A 17,787-nucleotide genomic window follows, 5' to 3' on the forward strand; every position below is an offset into this window, starting at 1 on the left:
AATATCCTTTCAAATATTCTTTCCACATGTCTAATGAACTCATAATTTTTTAATTTTACGCTTAGCTATTCCTTGAATTTTTAAAACATTAAAAAATTTAAAGAGTTAATTTGTAGTTTTGAAAGTTTCGGACCATAATAAATGAAAACCGGGTAGTAGTTTAACTTATTTATTTTGATTTATTGTCAAATATTCTATCCCTTTGACACATCTAATTTTCAAAATCTTGGGCTTTCATTATTTTTTTTTCACAATTCATTATTAGTTATACCTCATTATTACACATAATATTTCCATGAAAAGACTATGGTCATCTTAGTGAAATGTAAGTCTCTATTATTAACAGCGTTATACAATTATTTCATGGTCCGATCTTATACAAACTCTTTATATAGGATACCTCCACTCACATGTCTCTACATCAATGTTCAGGATCAAATCATTTGTAGCACTTTACAAAACTTGTAACACCTACAAAGCAGACCGTATCCATAGTGTCACCAAGATATTGTAACACTACAAAGCATGTCGTATCGTAGTGTCAGGATAAGGTATCCAGCCTTATCCCTGTTTATCTTATTATTTAAATAAGATCTACTTCTATGTCTCTACATACTTGTTTAAATTACATGAAATAACCTCGGATCTTAGTTTATTGGATTGAGTATATGCATAAAATAACATTTATTTTATTAACAACAATATGTTTATACAGAGTTTACAAACTAGAGATTATAAAGAGATTTAGGATATCATTCCTAACACATATATTATAACATTTATACTATATGATGCATGAGCATGCTATATAATTTAAATCATGTATATACATATATTATAACATTTATAATATAAAATGATGCATGAAATTGAATGCATAACCTATGGTGGGATTTTATACTATATGGCATACTATATGACATATATATAAAATTAAAACATACATCACATGTATAATTAATAAACAAAAATTATTAGACCGGGATTGGACACTAAACAATTAATTAAATTAATATAACACTTATATTAATTTAATTAACCAAACTATTAACTATTACATGAATACATATCAACTGGTTCAAATACAAACGAATCGGGCCTTGAACCGCTCGAATCGGACCAACAAGCTATTGAACCGAATGTAAACCGGTCGAATTGACTGAACCACAACCGAACCAAGTGAGCCACAAATTAAATCGGACCAGAACTAGTTGGTTCTTTCTGCATCACAGCGTTGCAATGCCGTAGCGTTTCAATGCTATGAAAAGAACACAATGCTGTTCTTCATCACGTTGCAATGCTGCGATACAGTCCCAAATGTACAACAACGATCTCCATTGTTTTTTATAGAAATATAGGCATGTGCAGCGGAAATGAGAATCAATTTTACTCTAATTGCACAAATTAAACATGCAACCCTAAATAAACTAATTAGGGTTATTTAGAAACATTACCTTTGAAGCTCCCAAAACTCGTCTATCTCCGCTCAAACACGAACCGAACAACCACTAGAGCTGACCTACTATCTTCTGGACTCAGAACCGGGTTGTGGGACCCGATGGATGAACAACCTGAGAGAGAGAAAAAGATGGAAATAGTAGAGTGAAAAATGGGTTGGGTTTGGATTTTTTCAGCCCAACTTTTAAAAACTAATTTTGCAAAATGTCCAAAAGTTTTTAATCCAAAATGACAAGCCCATATTTATAGAAAAGAGCCATGCAAAATTGCATGAAATAACTTCAAAAAAACCAACATCTAGAATCAACTATTTGAGTGAGCTTAATGTCCCCACGATAAGTCAACACCTAGCCCATTATTTTGTTAGTGAAATTATCCAACCTTGGATTTTCCCACTAACTTTAGTCAAAGGGCAAAATAGTCATTTGGTCAAAATCAAACTTTGACTGAAAAGTCAACATTTTGACTTTTTATGATTTTTTCCGTGTTGACTAATTTTGACCTCCTGAGTATGAATCCGCATTCATTTTCTCGAAATTCAAATCACATTTGAATATAAGGTCAGTCAAAGTTTGACTTTTCAAAGTCAAAAGTCAACTCTTTGACATTTTACATCTTTGACCATTTCCATTATATTTTCGAGCTTCCGAATATGAACGTATTCATATTCTTGATATTTAAATCACATTTAAATATTAAAGCTATATCTCTAAACTAAAAAACCGACCACTATATCAAATATACTTGTCGGTTTCCTCTCTTCACCTAATTCGAACAATTCGAATTATTCTATCATTATTCTATAGTTTATTCTATATGAGCTAGTAGAGGGAACCTAATGAATCTATAGATCATGGGCTCCAACGATCCGAGATTAGCTGGCTAAACTCTTTAGATGGAGCTATCAACATTCGTTAACTCACAGGTCATTCCACTATAGTCTCGTAGTTGCACTCCCCTCACTATAGATATATTTGTGTCCATATGATATAACCATGATTTATAAGCTAATTCTTCACAGTTTGTTCGTAATCTCGTTGGGTCATAAAAACCGTTTACCCCCAAGAACTACATCTTGTTCCTTAAAGTTCCATTGATCCTTTAATGAACAATTGGTTTAAGATCCAACCTATAAACCGAACCCCTCTCAAGGCCAAGGAGAGGGTGGGGTCCCTTGTTCAAGACCTGGATTCAGTACTAAAGGGAACCAAGTCTATCTACTATCCCTATAATGGGTAAGAGTGAATTCCATCTTGCACCCTATGTTTCCAGCTATCCATCTGATCTTACCCCTGAAATGGGAGGCTTATTGAGCCAGCGATAATGAGCTGCTCTCACCTATGCAGATCTAAGGATAATTCCGAGTGAACAAGAGTTCATAGTTAGCTTAAGATTAAGATTAAGTTACCTAGGTCATCAATTAACGAAATAGTCAGTTTTATACATTAAATGACATTTAGAACGTAAAAAGTGACTATTTCATGGTTCAGTCTTATGTAAACTCTTTACATAGGATGCCCCCATTTTCATGTCTCCACATGAACGGTTAGGATCACATTATTTGTACTAACTACAAAATGGGCCGCATCCATAGTGTCCCCAAAATAAGGCGTTCAACCTTATTCATATACTATAGACTATTTTGGCTATATATTTGAACTTGATCCACATTTATGTCACTACATAAAGTTCAAACTTAAACTTAATAGTCTTGGATCCTTAGTTTATTGGATTCATGAATATAGAATTTAAATTTACTAAAGATTTTCAATAACAGCTTTATTGAACAAGAATATGATATTACAAACTACGAGTTTTAGGACATAAAATTCAACAGTTTCTCTACTGAAATTGGTCCCGTTTTCTCCAGATCCGCACCAAAAAAACCACGAACGACTCAAGGATATGAATTACAGACTCTATGCCATAGAATATGCCCCAAAACACGGGCCTTTACATATCAAAAAATAAAAGAAAGTAGTAAACAATGCCAATCTCGACAAACATCCAATAATTTTAGAAAAAACTCATAAAAAACATTCATCACATAAAGAAAAAAACAAATTTATAATTTCCACCAACAATTGTAAAATTAATGTAAAAATAAGGAAAAATTGGAATCAAACCACGTTCTGATACCAATTGAAGGTTCCCACTGAAGAGACCATGAGCAGAAGCAATGGATCGTTCCAATCTTCCCAATTTTATAGAGTACACAATTTTACAAAAAAGAAACAAACATATGCATTTAACCAAACAAATACAACATACATTAATAAAGATTGCAGAAAAAAATTAGGGTTTCAAAAACCCTTACCTTTTGAAGAACATTTCTTCTAATCTTTGTGAAAAAACTCGTACAATTATAAGGCCAATTGAGCACCACCACAAGAATGACCTCGATATTCTCTGGTGAAAATTCAGGAGGTGTGTGCTCCAGTGAATTTGGATTAAGAAGAAGAAAGAATGAGAAGAAGAAAAAAGAAAAAATCTTCTCTGGGATCACATTCAAAATCACATTACTGTACTGTGTTTTTCTTTTTGCAGGATGATAAAGAGAATCCTGCAGAAGCCACTTGTTCCACTCACATAAAGTGGAGAGAAAATTAAAGGGGAGTTATCCCTCCCTCAATTAATTTAAATTAATTTTAAATAAAATAAAATAAATTTAATTTAATATATATTATTATGATAACTAACTTATCATATAAAATATATTAAACTATATGTTATATCAAATATAACATATAACCTATAGTTTTAATATTGTATCATATACAATATAGCATATACTTTCTTTTCTCTCATTAATTGCATTTAATATAAATCACATTTACATTAAATTTAACAATATGAATTTAATTCATATAATTAATATTTGAATCATATTCAAATATTTATTTTCTCTCATAAATACTTAATATTATAATGTACCAAATACATTATAGTAATTATATATCACATATAATTAAAATTTAATTAATTATATCATATATAATTAATTTCCTCAATTAATTTGAACAATTCAAATTAATCCAAAAACTGATTCTCATTAAATCTTGTTGAGCTACCGAGGTGTCACAACTCCCTCCTAGGTTCCATCTCTTACCTAGAAAGAGGCGTGAAGACAACAATTATCACTCTTTCATGACACCTATTGCCCATTTATTTACTAGTATCCTTTAAAACAATTAATTTTGCAGTGAAAAACTTAATGAAATAACAAAATTTGCAACTTTATTTAGAAAACCAGTTTACAAGTTTTAAGTTATGTTTTACAATAGTAGCCCCTTCCTGACTACAAACTTTATTCTAGTAATTATTCTATCTTGTGGCAGACCTCAACCACTTCATGCAACCTGGACTCTTCTGCTACCTGCAAGAAAAACATGGAAATAAAGTATGAGCTTTGAAGCCCAGTGAGTGGGATCATAATTCTATGAGAATATTTTAACTTATAAACATCGCAACATGAGACAACCTGGGAGTTAGAAGACCAGATGAGGAGGAGTTACCCGACACTCTTTACCTAAGGGCTTCTAAATTTCAAGGACGAAATTTCATAAGGGGGAGGTAAGTTGTAAACCCGAGACTCTCCTTGGATTATTTGCTATTGTCACACATTGTAGGATGTTGGATTTAATTTATTGTTGTTCCATTGTTGAAGAAAATGTCAAAGCTTTTGGTTGAAGTTGTCTTTAATAATTTAGGAATTTATAAATAAAGAAAAGAAAAGAAAGGGAATAAAGAAAAATAAAAGAAAAGAAAAGAAAAGAAAAGGAAAAGGAAAAAGGAAAAAAAAAAGAAAATGAAAGAAATTGGAAACCCATTCGGTGCTTAGGGTTTAAAGTGAGAACCCACTCATTTCAGCCCATTTCTCCATCATTTCCCATTTTATTTTCAGAGCATTTCGAGAGAGAGAGTGAAGGAAGAGGGAGAAGAAGTTGCTGCAGGTTGGAGGTTGAAGAAGGAAGGAAAAGCTCATGCAAGTGCAACCATGGAAGAATTTGGGTTCAACCTATCCATCTCTGATTTTTCAGTCGGTTTGAGCTACACAAGAAGAACTAAGAGGTGAGGGCTGACTTTCTTGAAATTTAATCTATTTTCTAACAAATTTCATGAATGAAGTTTGAGCTAAATCTGATGTTAAGTTAATGGTTTTTGAAAAGGAAAACAGAGCACAGAATTTTTATGCAAATCAGATGGATCTCTGCTTTTCTCTGTTTTTTCGAACATTCTGGGGTGTACAGGTTGGATTAGAAGCTCAATTGGGTATGGTTGGAAAGGTTATTCAAATTCCTATAACTTTCATGAAGAATTCGTGAGCAAAAATTACTAGAAGTAAGTTTAATTTCAGGAGAAAGATAGAGGGTAGCAGAGAAGCACGAATCTATATTTTCTATGTTCGAGAGATTTTTGGACAAATGCGTTGGGAATCTCGTTTTTATTCCTTCAGGTAAGTTGTAGAGGGTTTCAAAATGAAGAGTTTGATATATAGTACATTAATTGTGGTCAAGTATTGAGGAAGTTATGAGTGTTAGAAATTAGGGTATTGAATCTGGAAAATCTGGAAAGAAAATGTGAAGTGTGATTTTATTTCTAGAATTTAGAATTCATGAGCATGGAAAGACAAGACGATTTATAGTTCTGATGCTCGGTTTCGGTTGTTTGATAGGCCAAGAGGAATTAGGCCGAGTCTACAGACTAGGAAACTAGCCAAGACTATGAGTGACAAAACAAATTTCAAAAATGATTTCTAAATTGTAATTTATGCTTAAATGGTTTACATGCTTGAATATGAACTTATGAATGATACATGATTTACATGAATGGTTTCAAGCATAAGTTTTGAGCTTAGATTTTCTAATGAGGTTTATATACGAGCACGTGATTATTGACTTCCTGAAAAGTAGTTAAAACGATACCATTTAAGGTAAAGTATGTATTAGTAAGTACTGTTTAAAGATTTTCAGTTTTTCACGAGCAAGCCAAGTACGCTTGAGTTTTACAAAAGATAAAGATAAGTAGACATGTTTTAATGTTTTCATGTGATTTTCTGAGACTTTTATTGACTACATGACTGAGATATTGAGCCCGAGGCTATATGGTATCGTGTGCACACAGGTTATATTCCGTTATTGACGTTGAGTGTACTCCGTGACAACGATACTGTCGTGAGTGCTGGGCATGCCCCACTACGACAAAGACAATGGGAGGTCTGGGCGGGCCCCACTACATCGTAGAGCTAGTAAACGTTGGTTGTCATGTTAGTTAAAATGTTTTATATACTTGATATGCCTTGCTAGATTTTAATGACGTACTTGCGGAACATTTGAGAAAGCTTTTAGCGTTACACGTTTATGTTTAATGCTTTGATTGAACAAATTTATACGTTTAAAGGTTTATCACGTGTTCTAATTTGCGGATTTACAATTTTAAATTTAGTCACTCACTGGGCTTCGTAGCTCACTCTTTCAAAATGTTTTCCCACTTTCCAGGTAGAGATCGAGCTCCTGGTGCATGATAACTGCCAAAGTCTGTTTTCTCCTAAAGCTTCCAAATCAAGCTTCATTCGTGAGTGGAGTTGTACATTGTGTCTGTTTATATTTTAAATGTCTTTGTAAGAACTGGATAGTTTATTATTATGTAAGCACTAGATGTCGTGGTTGTGTAAACCCAGTTGGATATGTTTTTGGTTGTGATATCTCTATCAGGTTATTTTCCAAACCGAGTTATGTCAGGACTGCACTTCATGTGTGTCCAAAGGTTTTCAAGGATTCTGCTGTGTTGTGTTACATGTAAAGTATTTTATTTCTAAGATTAGTATGTTTATCAGGTTCAACGATTCAGCAGGGTCAATAGGTATCGTTAGAGGAGGACGATATCTGTTGGCTTCACGCCATCTCCCTAACGAAGCTAGCAGGTAGTCTGGGAGAGGGTGTGACAACTTGGTATCAGAGCGGTTAGCTCCATGGGAAATGAGACAGAGCAGTTAGTGCTTAGAAGAATCTAGGAAGTAAATAGTTAGACGTTGAGTCAGTTCAGATAGAACTAGCATAGTATGGTCCAAGTATGGATAAGAGTGAGTCCAGCTAGGAATAGAATGTGGGTAGAAGTTTAGTATCATGCATTTGAGTTAAGTATCTATAGCATGTCTGATGTGTTAATATGTTATAGGAGTCATGCCACCACGTACCAGCAAACGACGCAGGCAGAATCAGGACGGGACATAGGATCCTACCCAAGGTTAATCTGAAAGGAGACCCAGTACACCGAGAGTTCAGACTGGAGCAGGAAACGAGCAGTTTTTTAGATCTGAACATGAGGTAGGTAGGCCAGAGAGAGCAGGGCCTAGTGATCCGAAAAAGATGTATGGAATAGAACGGCTGAAGAAATTAGGAGCCACAGTGCTTGAGGGTTCCACATATCCAGCTGACGCTGAGGTTTGGTTAAATATGCTTGAGAATTGCTTCGATGTGATGAGCTATCCTGAGGAGCGAAAAGTCAGATTGGCCACATTCCTGCTGCAGAAGAAGGCAGAGGGATGGTGGAAATCCATATTAGCCAGGCGCAGTGATGCACGTACGTTAGATTGAAAGACTTTCAGAGGCATATTCGAAGACAAGTATTATCCCAACACATACTGTGAAGCAAAGAGAGATGAGTTCCTAGGGTTGAAGCAAGGGTCACTTTCAGTGGCCAAGTACGAGCAAATTAAAAAAACAGAATACTCCAAAAGCTATTAAATAGAGTGACAGTGTCGAAGGTTGAAAAGAGGCTCGTTTTAGATACGTAACCAAAATTACAGCATTGCAAGATGATCGGAAGTTTTTCCCAATTAGTAGAGACTGCCCTACATGTGGAGCAGAGTATAACGGAGGAGAAGAGTGGAGCCTAGTCGTGGGGCTTCAACAACTAGTGGTTTTCAAGGTCGTGAGCAGCGGAGGTTCACACTTGGAGTGAATGTTTCAGGCCGTCAAGACTTTAAGCATCAGTCTAGTGGCCAGTCATCGAGGCAGATGAGTTTAGGTAGTGCCTATCAGAGGCAGAGCCAGAGAGCACCCAGTCAGTCTGCTAGTTCAGCAGCAAGATCGCGGATGGAGTCTGTTGCTAGTGAAACCAGGAGAACCCCATGTGCAAGTTGTAGCAGAAATCATCGGGGTCAGTGTCTTGTTGGTGCCGGTGTGTGTTACCAGTGTGGACAGCCAGGGCATTTCAAAAGAGACTGTCCACAGCTGAGAGCAGCAGTTCAGAGGGACTAGGACGTTGAGTCCCACACAGCAGCCGAGAGTCTTAGTGGCTGCAGAAGAGGGCACCAGTGGTGCAAAGCAGAAGGGAGTTATGGGGAGACCTAGGCAGTAGGGAAAAGTCTATGCTATGACTCAACAGGAAGCAGAGGATGCACCAGACGTGATTACTGGTTCGGTTTTTATTTGTAATGTACCTGCACGTGTTTTATTAGATCCAGGTGTTGTGCATTCCTTTGTTTCTAGTATGTTTCTAACTAAGCTGAATAGGATGCTAGAGCCTTTATCTGAGGGGTTAGTTATATACACTTCAGTTGGTGACGTTTTACTAGTCAATGAAGTGCTGTGTGATTGTGAGGTTTTAATAGAAGGTTTCAGTATGCTAGTGGATCTTCTTCCACTAGAGTTGCAGGCGTTGGATGTAATTTTGGGAATGGATTTCTTATTCACTCACTATGCTTCTATGGATTGCCATAGGAAGGAAGTGACTTTTAGGAAACCAGGTTTAGCTGAAGTGGTTTTCAGGGGTGAGAGGAAGATTATTCCTACAAGTTTGATTTCAGCTCTGAAAGCTGAGAAGTTGTTGAGAAAGGGTTGCACAACGTTTCTTGTACACGTAGTAGAGGTGTAGGAAGAAAAGCTGAAACCAGAAGATGTTCCTGTAGTGAACGAATTTCTTAATGTTTTTCCAGCTGATCTATCAGGTTTGCCACCTGATAGAGAGGTGGAGTTCACTATTGAATTGTTACCAGGAACAACACCTATTTCACAGGCACCATACAGAATGGCTCCGAGCGAGCTTAAGGAGCTGAAGGTGCAGTTACAAGAACTAGTTGACAAGGGATACATCAGGCCTAGTGTATCGCCTTGGGGAGCTCCAGTGTCATTCATGGTACCCTCAGATTATGCATTGATTAAAGGCAGTTAAACAAGATCACGATACGTAACAAGTATCCTCTAACACGCATTGATGACTTGTTTGACCAGTTAAGGGGAGCAGCAGTGTTCTCTAAGATTGATTTGAGGTCAGGATACCACCAGTTAAAGGTTAGAGAATCAGATATTCCTAAGACAACATTCAGGACGAGGTATGGGCACTATGAGTTTTTAGTGATGCCATTCGGTTTAATGAATGCGCCAGCGGTTTTCATGGACCTCATGGACAGGATCTTCCATCAGTACTTAGATCAGTTTGTGATAGTGTTCATCGATGACATACTAGTTTACTCAATTGACAGGAAAGCCCATAAGGAACATCTGAGGATTTTTCTACAGACACTACGTGATAAACAGTTGTACGCTAAGTTCAGCAAATGTGAGTTCTGGTTGAAACAGGTAGTGTTCTTAGGGCATGTAGTTTCAGCGAAAGGAGTTAGTGTTGATCCGCAGAAAGTGGAAGCTGTTGTCAACTGGGAGAGACCAGCTAGTGCAACAGAAGTACGTAGTTTCCTAGGCCTGACCGGATACTACAGACGTTTTGTTGAGGATTTCTCACGATTAGCATTACCGTTGACAGCTTTAACAAGGAAGAATGCTAAGTTTGAGTGGTTGGATAAATGTGAACAGAGTTTCCAGGACCTGAAGAAGAGATTAGTGACAACACCTATTCTGACACTTCCTGTAACAGGGAAGGAGTATGTGATTTATTGTGACGCTTCGAGGCAAGGATTAGGTTGCCTGCTTATGCAGGAAGGGAAGGTAATAGCTTATGCTTCAAGGCAGTTGAAAAAGCATGAGTGTAATTACCCTACCCATGATCTTGAGCTAGCAGCAGTTGTTTTAGCACTGAAGATCTGGAGACATTATTTATTCGGTGAGAAGTGCCACATTTTCACAGATCATAAAAGCTTGAAGTATATCTTTGATCAGAAAGAGCTGAATCTAAGACAGAGGTGATGGCTAGAACTGATTAAAGATTATGACTGTACCATTGAATACCATCCGGGTAAGGCTAACGTAGTGGCCGATGCATTAAGTAGGAAGTCGAGACTTCCGAAGAGTGCCTTGTGTGGTATTCGAGCAACCTTGCTAAATGAGTTACAGAGGTTTCAGGGCAGGTTGTGGCTGCACGAGAGTTCAGGGAGTCTTTTAGCTCAATTTCAGGTTTAGGTCTTCTCTAGTATGCAGAGATGTGAGAAGACACCAAAGATAGTAACTTTATAGAAAGATGCTTGCAAAGTCCAAGCAAGCTCAGAAGCATAATTTGAGTTGAGAGCAACGAGAGCCATAGTTAAGCAGAGAAGACTATACGTTCCGAGTATTAGTGAGCTAAAGTGCTATACTAGAGGAAGCTCACAGTTCAACTTACGCTCATCGCCAGCGAAGCACCAAGTATGTACGGAAACTTTGAAAGAAACTTATTGGTGGCCTGGTATGAAGCGAGAGAACTGAATATCTGTTGATAAATGTTTTGATCTGCCAATAGGTTAAACGAATTGAGACAGGCCAGGGAGAACTTCTTAATACACTGCCAGTGCAAAGTGGAAGTGGGAGCATATTACCATGGATTTTATGTTGGATTACCTCGTACTACTAGTGGACATGATAGTATTGGTAATAGTAGACAGACTCACCAAGACAGCGCGATTTTTACCGATTAAAGCGACGTCTACACTAGATCAGCTAGCTAAGCTATATGTCGACAGGATTGTGAGTCAGCATGGAGTGCTAGTGTCCATAGTTTCAGATAGGGATCCGAGGTTTACTTCTAAGTTTTGGCCTAGTGTGCAGAATGCAATGGGAACAAAGTTGAAGTTCAGTATAACGTTTCATCCCCAGATAGATGGTCAGTCAGAGAGGACCATCCAGACCTTAGAAGACATATTGAGAGCATGTGTTCTTCAGTTTAAGGTAAGTTGAGATACCCACTTATCACTTATGGAGTTTGCTTATAATAACAGCTATCAATCTAGTATCGGCATGGCACCATTCGAGGCTTTATATGGCAGACCATGCAGAACTCCTGTATGCTGGAACGAAGTGGGAGAGCAAAAGCTAGTTGGTCCTGAGTTGGTATAAGTTACGTCAGACAAAATTAAGTCGATTAGAGAGAACCTGAAGATAGCTCAAGATCGACAGAAGAGATATGCAGATAAGCGACGAAGAGACTTAGAATTCCAGGTTGAAGATCAGGTTTTCTTAAAGTTATCTTCGTGGGAAGGTGTTCTTCGCTTTGGGAGGAAAGGTAAGCTGAGTCCTAGATATATTAGTCCTTATAGGATAACAGAACAAGTTGGACCAGCAGCCTATAGACTTGAGTTGCCAGCAGAACTTGCCCGAATACATGATGTTTTCCATGTATCCTTGTTGAGGAAATATATTCCAGATCCGTCACATGAGTTACAAGCACAACCGGTTGAGCTGAAAGAAGACTTGAGTTATAAAGAGGAAGCGGTTCAGATCCTCAACAGAAAGGAGCAAGTTTTGAAGAAAAAAACGATCCCACTCGTGAAGGTCCTTTGGAGACATCACGGAGTGGAGGAGGTAACCTGGGAGTCAGAAGACCAGATGAGGAGGAGTTACCCGACACTCTTCACCTAAGGGCTTCTAAATTTCGAGGACGAAATTTCATAAGGGGGAGATAAGTTGTAAACCCGAGACTCTCCTTGGATTATTTGCTCTTGTCACACATTGTAGGATGTTGGATTTAAGTTATTGTTATTCCATTGTTGAAGAAAATGCCAAAGCTTTTGGTTGAAGTTGTCTTTAATAATTTAGGAATTTATAAATAAATAAAAAAAAGAAAGGGAATAAAGAAAAAGAAAAGAAAAGAAAAGAAAAGGAAAAGGAAAAGGAAAAAGGAAAAAAAAAAGAAAATGAAAGAAATTGGAAACCCATTCGGTGCTTAGGGTTTAAAGTGAGAACCCACTCATTTTAGCCCATTTCTCCATCATTTCCCATTTTATTTTCAGAGCATTTCGAGAGAGAGAGTGAAGGAAGAGGGAGAAGAAGTTGCTGCAGGTTGGAGGTTGAAGAAGGGAGGAAAAGCTCATGCAAGTGCAACCATGGAAGAATTTGGGTTCAACCTACCTATCTCTGGTTTTTAAGTCGGTTTGAGCTACACAAGAAGAACTAAGAGGTGAGGCCTGAATTTCTTGAAAAATCTATTTTCTAACGAATTTCATGAAAGAAGCTTGAGCTAAATCTGATGTTAAGTTAATAGTTTTTGAAAAGGAAAACAGAGCACAAAATTTTCATGCAAATCAGATGGATCTCTGCTTTTCTCTGTTTTTTCGAATATTCTGGAGTGTACAGGTTGGATTAGAAGCTCAATTGGGTATGGTTGGAAAGGTTATTCAAATTCCTATAACTTTCATGAAGAATTCGTGAGCAAAAGTTACTAGAAGTAGGTTTAATTTCAGGAGAAAGATAGAGGGTAGCAGAGAAGCACGAATCTATATTTGCTGTGTTTGAGGGATTTTTGGACAAATCCGTTGGGAATATCGTTTTTATTCCTTCAGGTACGTTGTAGAGCGTTCCAAAATGAAGAGTTTGATGTATAGTACATTAATTTTGGTCAAGTATTGAGGAAGTTATGAGTGTTAGAAATTAGGGTATTGAATCTGGAAAATCTGGAAAGAAAATGTGAAGTGTGATTTTATTTCTAGAATTTAGAATTCATGAGCATGGAAAGACAAGACGATTTATAGTTTTGATGTTCGGTTTCAGTTGTTTGATAGGCCAAGAGGAAATAGGCCGAGTCTATAGGCCAGGGAACTAGCCAAGACTGTGAGTGACAAAACAAATTTCAAAAATGATTTCTAAACTGTAATTTATGCTAAATGGTTTACATGCTTGAATATGAACTTATGAATGATACATGATTTACATGAATGGTTTCAAGCATAAGTTTTGAGCTTAGATTTTCTAATGAGGTTTATATACGAGCACGTGATTATTGACTTTCTGAAAAGTTGTTGAAACGATACCATTTAAGGTAAAGTATGTATTAGCAAGTATTGTTTAAAGATTTTCAGTTTTTCACGAGCAAGCTGAGTAAGCTTGAGTTTTACGAAAGTTAAAGATAAGCAGGCATGTTTTAATGTTTTAATGTGGTTTTCTGAGACTTTTATTGACTACATGACTGAGATAATGAGGCTATATGGTACCTTGTGCACACAGGTTATATTCCGTTGTTGACATTGAGTGTACTCCGTGACAACGATGCTATCGTGAGTGCTAGGCGGGCCCCACTACATCGTAGAGCTAGTAAATGTTGATTGTACTGGACGTGCCCTACACAACGTTGATTTGTCATGTTAGTTAAAATGATTTATATACTTGATATGCCTTGCTAGATTTTAATGACGTACTTGCGGAACATATGAGAAAGCTTTTAGCATTACACGTTTATGTTTAATGCTTTGATTGAACAGATTTATACGTTTAAAGGTTTATAACGTGTTCTGATTTACGGATTTACAGTTTTAAATTTAGTCACTCACTAGGCTTCGTAGCTCACTCTTTCAAAATGTTTTCCCACTTTCCAGGTAGAGATTGAGCTTCCGGTGCCTGATAACTGCCAAAGTCTGTTTTCTCCTAAAAGCTTCCAGATCAAGCTTCATACGTGGGTGGAGTTGTACATTGTGTCTGTTTATATTGTAAATGTCTTTGTAAGAACTGGATAGTTTACGGTTGTGTAAGCACTAGATGTCGTGGTTGTGTAAACCCAGTTGGATATGTTTTTGGTTGTGATATCTCTATCAGGTTATTTTCCGAACTGAGTTATGTCAGGACTGAACTTCATGTGTGTCTAATGGTTTTCAGGGATTCTGCTGTGTTGTGTTACATGTAAAGTGTTTTATATCTAAGATTAGTATGTTTATCAGGTTTAACGATTCAGCAGGGTCAATAGGTATCGTTAGAGGAGGACGATGTCTATTGGCTTCATGCCATCTCCCTAACTAAGCTAGCAGGTAGTCTGGGAGAGGGTGTGACACTCAGGATTGAGGTCATGTTACCTATGGTCATCCTAGTGAAATAAAGTCTCTATTATGAACGATGTTATATAATGAGACATTAACACTTCGTGGTCAAGTCTCATACAGACTCATTGTATAGGAGGCCCCTACTCGCATATCCCCACATGAATGATCAGGATCAGACCATCTGTAGCAAGTCACAACACTTGTAATTATTCTACAAAGTGGGCCGCATCTGTAGTGTTACCAGGATAAAGTTCTCTCTTATATCCCTATACTACAGACCATTTTGGTTATCACTTAAGAAATGATCCACTTGTATGTCTCCACATACATGCTTAAGTTACATAATGACAACTAGAGATTTTAGTTTATTGGTTTGTGGTAAAGCAAATAAAACATCAAATATTCAAAAAATATCATATATTATACACCACAAGCCTTCCTTCAAAACTATGTTTACAAACTATAGGACACGAGAGTTTAGAGCATCATCCCCAACAACCTCCCACTTGTCCAAAAGCGAGTGGGGTGTACATTCAACTAGTACAAAACAATAAATTAGGACACTAAAGCCCAGTACAAAAAAATATCTCCTCTTGCCCTAGTCCAGCCGTGGGCGGTCCCGTAGATCCATGCTCTGAAGGTGACCATTAAACACTCTAGCCGTGAGAGTCTTCGTAAACGGGTCAGCAACGTTGTGCTCCGAAGCGATCTTCATGACCATCACGTCCCGTCGATGCACTATCTCGCGGATGAGATGATACTTCCGCTCTATGTGTTTGTTGTACCTGTGACTCCTGGGCTCCTTGGAGTTCACCACAACACCACTATTGTCACAATAGAGGGTGATGGGCCTAGACATATCTGAAACAACTTGTAGCTCTATCAGGAACTTTTTGAGCCAAACAACCTTCTTAGCAGCTTCACAAGCCGCAATATACTCGACCTCCATCATGGAGTCGGCGATGCATCTCTGCTTAGTGCATTGCCACACTACTGCTCCTCTATTAAGAGTAAAAATTGACCCTAAAGTGGACTTCTGAGAGTCTTTATCAGTCTGAAAGTCAGAATCTGTGTATCTAGCAAGGATCAAATCCTTAGTTCCATACACGAGCATGTAGTCCCTCGTTCTCCGAAGATACCTGAGGATGTTCTTTACTGCGGTCCTGTGACCCTGACCTGGGTTAGACTGATACCTACTGACTATTCTCACAGCATAGCAGATGTCTGGTATAGTACAGAGCATCGCATCATCAAACTGCCAATGACAGATGCATATGAGACTTGTCTCATCTTCTAAACCTCTTGAGGCATCTAAGGACACATTTCCTTTGACAAAGTAACTCCATGCCTGAATGGCAATAAGCCCCCTTTGGAGTTCTATATCGAGTACTTGAGTAACATCTTGTCCATGTACGATGCCTGAGACAACGCTAGCACTTTGTTCTTATGATCCCGAAAAATCTATATACCCAGAACAAACTGAGCCTCTCCCAAATCTTTTATTTGGAATTGGGTCGCTAGCCAGTTCTTAACTACAGTCAGTGGTCCTGCATCATTCCCAATGAGTAGGATATTGTCTACATACAACACTAGAAGAACTACTGAATCATCGACGATTTTCTTGTAGACACAAGGCTTATAAATGTTTTGGTCAAAGTCGTACGATTTGATCACAATATCAAACCGAGTGTTCAAAGATCGAGACGCCTGTTTCAGCCCATAAATGGACCGATTTAGTTTGTAAACTTTTTGTTGGATTGTATCAACAATAGCGGAAGCACAAGGATCATCTAAGCACTTAAATTCACTAATTTTGGCATAATATAAAGCATGCTTCTGTAGAAAAATGGGTTTTAAGACATACCTCTTGTAGAACTTCTTCAAAGCTCCTTCTCCAGCTACAATCTTCTCTATATCTTGTTATAGACCACCTCAAGATCTTCCCCACTATTCTCTTGGTGCTCTAGATTGAGTTGTGAGACTCAAAACAAGCTTGAATCAAGGAATGAAGGAAAAAAGCTCACTGCAGAAACCTTGTTGAAGAACCATTCTTCAAACCGAATTTTCTCTCAAAATTCTGTAGATTGCATGCTCGATTTTCACTCCAATATCTTCATTATATTGCAGATCAACATGCAAAGAGAAGAGTTGCATGAGTTTCAGCTCATGCTTGGAGAAGACAAAGGCAAGAAATTGCTTCATGTGTGAGCTATTTAGGTGATGGATAATGGAAAAATCCATTTTTCCATTTTTTGTTTTAGTTTTCCAATTTTTCGATTTTATCTAAAAATCAAATTTTGATTTAAAAAATCTATTTGATTTTAAAAATGAAAAATTAATTGATTTCATAAATTAATTATTAAATAAAACTTAATTAATTTAATACCAAATATTAAATTAATTTTAACACATATCTATCTTTATATATTTAAATCATATTTAAATATATAAATTCTCCTGTTCCGTTTAATTCAAAAATTAAACATAATTATATCTCATATAATTACTAATTCCCTTAATTCTAATTTGAACGTTTCAAATTAATTTATCACGTTATTCTAGAGCTAGTCCGTTACGAGCTAGTAGGGGACCTCGCGGACCTACAGATCATAGGCTCCAATGATCCAAGTTAATTGGCTAAACTCATTAGACTAAATTAATCCACATTCGTTAAATAATGAGTCATTCCACTAAAGCCCATAGTTGCACTCCCCTCACTGTAGATATATTATGTCCACATGATTTAACCATAATCAACAAGTCGACCCTTCGCAGGTTGTTCGTAAAAATGACTGGGTCAAATATTTGTTTTGCCCCCAAGATTACGTCTTATTTCTCAAGTCCCTACTAATCCTCTAATGAACAACTGGTTTGCATTCATCGCATGGATGTTGCTGCTACAAAGTAATAACCATGATAGAAGGGTGATCGCAAGGTTGGTGGAATGCGATGGTACTTCGACAAAAAGAAGCATAAACGCATACCTTTGGAGTACCAAAAAGATGATGTTGACATTTCACCTACTGCGCCGTTAGTGGCAGTGATTCAGAGCAGGACCATCAATGCTGTCGGCGTTTGAGCTCTATAAATAGAGCCATAGAGCCCAAATTCAAAGTATCTGAGCTTCTGCCTTAAGACAGATCCTTGTGATCACA

At 37.2% G+C, this 17,787-nt stretch overlaps 2 long non-coding RNA genes across 3 annotated transcripts; both read left to right on the forward strand.

The window, feature by feature from the left end:
- Positions 1 to 419: 419 nt before the first annotated feature.
- Positions 420 to 8,125, forward strand: LOC120069108. Of its 2 annotated transcripts, XR_005479443.1 has the most exons (5): positions 420 to 551; positions 4,797 to 5,031; positions 5,363 to 5,914; positions 6,957 to 7,032; positions 7,636 to 8,125. It is a non-coding gene; the product is annotated as an uncharacterized LOC120069108 (long non-coding RNA). The 2 variants fall into 2 exon arrangements; XR_005479442.1 differs by having other exon boundaries at positions 5,363 to 7,032.
- A 4,443-nt stretch (positions 8,126 to 12,568) lies between these two features.
- On the forward strand, positions 12,569 to 14,395 carry LOC120069107. The gene is made up of 3 exons (XR_005479441.1): positions 12,569 to 12,783; positions 13,827 to 13,962; positions 14,195 to 14,395. It is a non-coding gene; the product is annotated as an uncharacterized LOC120069107 (long non-coding RNA).
- The last annotated feature ends 3,392 nt before the right edge of the window (positions 14,396 to 17,787 follow it).

The sequence above is a fragment of the Benincasa hispida genome, unplaced genomic scaffold (genome assembly GCF_009727055.1).
Source record: "Benincasa hispida cultivar B227 unplaced genomic scaffold, ASM972705v1 Contig245, whole genome shotgun sequence".
Taxonomy (NCBI): Eukaryota; Viridiplantae; Streptophyta; class Magnoliopsida; order Cucurbitales; family Cucurbitaceae; genus Benincasa; species Benincasa hispida.